This window comes from Pseudophryne corroboree, chromosome 2 (genome assembly GCF_028390025.1).
Source record: "Pseudophryne corroboree isolate aPseCor3 chromosome 2, aPseCor3.hap2, whole genome shotgun sequence".
Lineage (NCBI taxonomy): Eukaryota > Metazoa > Chordata > Amphibia > Anura > Myobatrachidae > Pseudophryne > Pseudophryne corroboree.
The window spans coordinates 715,976,423-715,982,992 of NC_086445.1; the positions used below are offsets into that span (position 1 = coordinate 715,976,423).

At 47.6% G+C, this 6,570-nt stretch overlaps 1 pseudogene; it reads right to left on the reverse strand.

The window, feature by feature from the left end:
* Positions 1-5,438: 5,438 nt before the first annotated feature.
* LOC135052061 (5S ribosomal RNA) lies at positions 5,439-5,555 on the reverse strand (annotated as a pseudogene).
* Between the last annotated feature and the right edge of the window lie 1,015 nt (positions 5,556-6,570).

Here is a 6,570-nt window from a genome sequence, read left to right on the forward strand (position 1 = left end):
GCCTTTAACCATGCCGAGGTGTATTGCATAGGTGAAAGGGAACCTAGATATACAGTACTGCTCCTGGGAGATCAAAACGTACACCGATTTCTGGCCGTATGGGTATGAGGCAGGTTTTCCACAGAACAGTCTTGAAATCGTTGTTGGCCTCTGGGTCACACAAATAGTCGGCATCCTTAAGGAGTAAGCAAAACACTGTTCTACTTTGAGTAGTATTGCTGCTTTAAATTTACTGCTTAAACCATAGTTTCCTACCTTGCTGCACCATCCTCCGGGAAGCTGCAGCGTGGTAGGCTAATGGGGGCGTGTCCTGCAGCAATGTGGGCGTTCCCGGGGCATGGTCGACGGGGAAGTTGAGCGGTCCGGGGGCGTGGCACCAAAGTCGTGTCATCATAGCCCCGCCCCCGCTAGACAGTGCCGAGAAAACGAGCACTGTACAACAGGGGGCGGAGCTACAATGACGCGAATTGCATAATCGTATCCCGCTCAGACCACCCACTTGTTCTCTGCTGTGCTGTGGGCGGCCGAGGGGGAGTGTGGGGGCTGCCAGCAAAAGCGGGACACTTGCCCACCTTTCCGGGGTGCTGGGAGGGCCACCCCGATTTTTGTGAGCCTCCCGGCATTTCCGGGAGGGTAGGGAAGTATGGATTAAACATGCTAAACTTTTGCAAGCTGCTGCTTAGTGAATTAACCATTTGAACAGTAGCAGATTTAGGGGTGAGGTCGCCCCTAGGCACAACATTAATGGCCACCCCCCCCCCACCTGCCTAATTTTATTATTTTTATTGATTGGTTATGTTCCCCTCATTTGATGATGGCCAATTTAAAAGAATAATAATTTTTTTTGAAAAATGACTTTTTTTTATTTTTAATGATGTATACATATTAACTATATATGACAGCTTACAGGGGCAGTATGTGCATGTCCTGTCCTTTTACACTCCAGTCAAGATAGCATATTGTACAGTACAGTGGATATATTTTGCAGTTACTGGTACATTTTGCCTCACATACCTAATGGGAAATTCGTCACTGCCTTCGACTTCTTTATGTTAATGAAGAAGAGCCAAAAATGTTTGCTCCACTGTGGCAATTGGTCCCTTTTATGCTTTGTGCTTTCTAGTAAATTTATTGGATGAATATTGAATTCACAAAATAACTAACTTTACTGTGTGAGCTATGACTCCCTTAAAATTAATAATCTCTAAAACTGTACTCTTCCATAATATTTTATTGCAAAGCGCAGTGTGTGTATATGTGTGTATGTATATATATATATATATATATATATATATATATATAGTGTTGTGCTCATAAGTTTACATACCCTAGCAGAATTTGTGATTTTCTGTCCATTTGTCAGAGAAAATGAATGATAACTCACAAACTTTTCTTTCACTCATGGTTAGTGGTTGGGTGAAGCCATTTATTGTCAAACAACTGTGTTTACTCTTTTTAAATCATAATGACAACAGAAACTACCCAAATGACCCTGATCAAAAGTTTACATACCCTGGAGATTTTGGCCTGATATCATGCACACAAGTTGACACAAACGGGTTTGAATGGCTGCTGAAGGTAACAATCCTCACCTGTGATCTGTTTGCTTTCAGCCCAGCATTCTATGCTTTCTTCCAGTTTTATACTGCAACTCTGTGTAGCAAGCCCAACTACAACAATATTCTAGGGAAATCAGCGTTTCTCCGTTTTGGTTCAGACTAGTGTTACTTTACCCTCTCTTCTCCATTCATCGCCTCCAATTCCCTTCCCCGGACAGTGCTCGGTGGCTAGAGGTCATAGGCGTGCGCAGCACATTTTATTAGGGGGTGCACGATTGGAGGGGCATGTCTAGAATCGCCTATTGGGAGATGGAGGGAGAGAGAGGAGCGGAGACAGAGAGGGGGAGAGGGGGTAGACAGAGAGAGTGGGGGTAGACAGAGAGAGAGAAGGGGTAGACAGCGAGAGACGGGGAGATGGCGCGAAGGATAGAGAGAGTGGTGAAAAAGGAAGAAAGGTGCAGGGGAAGAGAGAAACACACAGAGGGAGAGAGAGAGGGGTGGAGATGGAGAGAGAGGCAGAGGGGGGGGAGTCAGAGAGACACACACACACACACACACACACACACACGAGATTTGAGAGGGAGAGCAGTGGAGAAGGAGAAACGGGGGCAGAGAGAAAGACGCAGAGATGGAGAGAGAGACAGAGAGGGGGAGACACAGAGAGAGGCATAGAAGAGGAATTATATTAGGGAATAGCAGAGAGAGAGGGAGAGGGATAGGGGTGAAGAGGAAGGAAGAGTGGTGCAGGGGAACAGAGAGAGACATGAGATGGAGAGAGAGGGGCGTAGAGGGAGAGACCGAGAGAGAGGGTATAGACAGAGGGGGAGAGGGGGGCAGAGAAAGAGACAGGGAAGTGGGAAATAGAGGTGGGGGGGATATAGAGAGAGAGGGTGGTGGTGAAGAGAGAGATAGAGAGGGGCCGAGGGAGAAATAATGCATAAGAGAGAGAGGGCAGAGGGAGAAAGAGAGAGGATGGGTCAAGAGACACTGAGAACTGAAGTGGGGAGAGAGAGAGAGGGGGGGGGGGGCGATGGAGAGACAGAGATGCTGAGCAGCACTTGAACAGATCTAGGATTGTGTTTCTCCTACCTGGACAATCAAGTGCTGCTACACATCGTGATGGTCAGCGCCTTTGCTTCCCTCCAATGGACGTTTTGGAGTATGAAAGGGGAGGAGCTGAGAGATCAACCCCTCCTCCCCCCTCCAGCTGGGGAGTCCCACAGAGGCAGCATTATGGAATATGGGGAGGAGCTGAGAGCGGCCACTCCCCTCCCCTCCCCTCCGGCCAGCTAGTCCCACACAGGCATCATTATTGACTCTGGGGGGAGGGGCTGAGATCGTGGCTCCTCCTCCCCCTCCCGGCCGGGACCCGAGCATTGCAGCAGCCACCTTGCTGTACTTGCTGAAGACTGGGGGAGAGGTAGCGGGCCGCGCAGCGGCATAACATGAGTCAATGTGACTCATTGTAATGCCGGCGCTGTGGCAGGAACAGGAATGAGCAGCGTGCTGCAGACATGGCATGTGGGGGGTGCCTGTGCGCACCAGGCACCCCCGTGCGCACGCCAATGCTAGAGCTAACTGTCACCTTCTTCACTTCACCACAATTACTTATGTTAAATAAAAGAAAAAAGCCAGCAGTCTATACCACCCATCTATGACAGGGAGACTACTTTACATTTCACCTACTTCTGGCTGTTTGCACCATCTATTTATATCAGGAACAATAGGTACTATATTATATCATTGCATGCTTTATGTAGTTTTGAAAGCATTGTGCCCAGGAGCGTGTTGAGAGGAGGGTGCTCTTGTGCAGTCTATCGGGCACCCTCCTCTCTAGCAGGTAGTGACAGAGACTCTGAGCACTAGGTGGTGCACAGGTGTCCAGGAAATGGTGCAGTGTCCATTTTCCCTACGCCGCATGCAATAAATGCAATATATCCCGGAGTCCTGCGTACTACCTAATGCTCATTGTTCCTGTCTCTGCTGTGGGACTTCCGGAGAGGTAAGTATTGAAAATATGGGTGCAGGATGTGCGGTGTGGGCCCCTCTGGACCCAGGGGCCCAAGTGCACCGCGCACACACTGCACCCATTCTAGATACAACAGTGATTGTGCCAAATTTGTTGTTTCTGGCTGTTTTATCATTTAGCATGGGTGGCGTAGTAGTTAGCATTGTAGCCTCACAGAACTGTGGCCATGAGTTCGGGATCAGTACGTAATCCCGCTGGACGGGATCCCAGCGGTCAAAATACCGACGCCGGAATCCCGACCACACAATCCCGACAGGGGTGGCGAGCGGAAGCAGCCAGTTGCGGCCTCGCTTCGCTCGCCACGCTGCGGGCACGGTGCGTCGCTACGCTCGGCACACTATTATATTCTTCCTCTATGGGTGTCGTGGACACCCACGGAGGGAGAATATGTCGGGATTGTGGTGGTCGGGATTCCGGCGTCGGGATTTCGACCGCCGGGATCCCGTCCAGCGGGATGTTGACCGCATACCCCGAGTTCCGTTCCTGGTGTGCTCCTGTATCCTCCTACACACTAAACAGATACTGACAGGTTTACTGGATTAACTAAACTAACGTCTGTGCACACTTGTGTGTTAGGGACTTCAGATTGTAAACTCCAATGGGATAGGCACAGAAATGAATAACCTATACTCTATGCACCAATTAGTGGTGCTATATAAATATAATTAATATACTATACTGTATATATTTTTCTGTTTGTCGATCTTCAAATTGCCATCTTTCCTCCAGCACCATGCCCTCAAAGAACATGCTGCAGGAATAGAGTTTTGCTACTTGCAGGACATCATTTTTCAAAGGTCCACAATCATGAGATGCCTTTAGAGCTTTAAAGTGCATGCAGGTGCTTGTAACCCTATAAAAAGCTTAAAAGGGACAATGGTGTTAATAACACTTAATTCCAACCTCATACTTCTTAACTGTCCTTTTCAATAAATTAAATGTCACTGTTTCTCCCAAATACTGATCAATTTAGTTTTCTGTACAGCTCTAGTCATGTGTGAGTGAGTGAGTGAGTGAGTGAGTGAGTGAGTGGACATTGGGACAATTTAACATGGGTCACTGTTTTGTGTAACTTTTTCCTTCATAATGAAGTGCCCCACAGATGGGTTCCATTACAACTATAAGGAGAGACCTAAAGACTGACTGCTCAGAGATAGTGAACATTAAAGCAGAGTGAAAAGGCTATGCACATTGTGCCTGCAGTGCTCACCAGCACCCCAATACTGCTCCCAAATGTGATGTCATGGGAGGAGACTGAGACAATGGCAGGAGAAGTGTGGAGAGGAGCCCAAATGCTCCAAGCAGCACCAAAGCTTCACTACTGGCTGCAAAGGCACCCTGCTGGCCAGATTCAGGGGCCGTTGGTCAGTGGTACCATATGCACACTCCTCCCTAAGGCTCTATGGGCCTAATTCTGAGTTGATCGCAGCAGCAAATTTGTTAGCAGTTGGGCAAAACCATGTGCACTGCAGGGGGCGCAGATATAACATGTGCAGAGAGAGAGTTAGATTTGGGTGGGGTGTGGTCAAACTGAAATCTAAATTTCAGTGTCTTCTGCCTGTCAATATTCTTGCGAACGCTGGTGCGATCGATTTCTTCGTTAGATTCGTCGCTGCCGACGTGCCTGCGCATTGTGGGTCACACGCATGCGCATTTCAGTCCTGATCGCACGGCTGTGAAAAATGCAGCATGCGATCGGGTCTGAATGATCCCCATTGTCCTTACTGTGAATAAACCTTTCTGTCTCTGGGTGCAAAATCTCCTCTCCTTTAATCTATGCGGATGTCTGCGTGTCCTTTGTGTTGATCTTACCAAAAACAAATCCCCTGCTAGTTCTGTGTATTGTCCTAAACCTACAGCACCTGGTATTCCCAGGTGGTCTTCCATCCAAGTACTAACCAGGCCCAACACTGCTTAGCTTTCAAGATCAGATGAGATGGCATGTATAGTGTGGTGTGGCTGTATCACCCGAATGAAAGGAGCCCAGTCCAGCAATGTGTTAGTAGTGAAGTGATTGCATTAGCGTTCAATTCAGTACAATATTTGGACCCCTGACTTGGCTACTGTGCATGCGCAGTCCGCTGACCACGCATGTGCAGTGCCTATTGCTGGAAAGTGTTCTTTGTGAACCTTCTCCTGGTATTTTGTGTGAAATGTGGATCATAGACAATAGTGGCTAACACAATCTTCTCATTCCTGAGCTTGGTAAATCTGACAGCTTTGCAGCCACCATAAAAAACACTGTGTCTATAATGATTTGGGAACTTTATTTTGGACTGAAATGTGGCTGAACATATAGTATTCCACTGCCAATTGTTCCAAGGTCAGTTAAGAAATACAGAACAGAAAAGGCTTTGCAGGCCTAGAAGACCACACCGTGGCCAGTATTTACTAAAAATCCGAGTTTGGCCGATTTGTGTTTTTTTTTTCTAAGTCCCAATCCGGGAATTCACTAAGCACCAATCTCGGCAGTGTCTGGTCTATTCGTAATGGTTTGAATGACAACCTTCCGAAATACGAATGAATAGACCATCGGTCAAACGCGGCTGTTATTTCATAGAATACGGGCATTCACTATTCATTCGTATTTGGGTGTTAGTTTCTGAGTGCTCAAGTGCGGGTCTGTTTTTTTTTTCGATTCGTTAAAAAAAGCTGCAAAAAAATAGACCTGCTTTTTCCAGTCGAGTTTGGATAACCATGCACGGATCAGTGAGATCTGTGCATGGTTATCTATGGGAAAGGGTCTGTTTAGTGTAAAATCTGAAAAAAAAATTGCGTGGGGTCCCCCCTCCTAAGCATAACCAGCCTTGGGCTCTTTGAGCCGGTCCTGGTTGAAAAAATATGGGGAAAAAAATGACAGGGGTTCCCCCATATTTAATCAACCAGCACCGGGCTCTGCGCCTGGTTCCAAAAATACGGGGGACAAAAAGCGTAGGGGTCCCCCATATTTTTGAAACCAGCACCGGGCTCCACTAGCTGGGG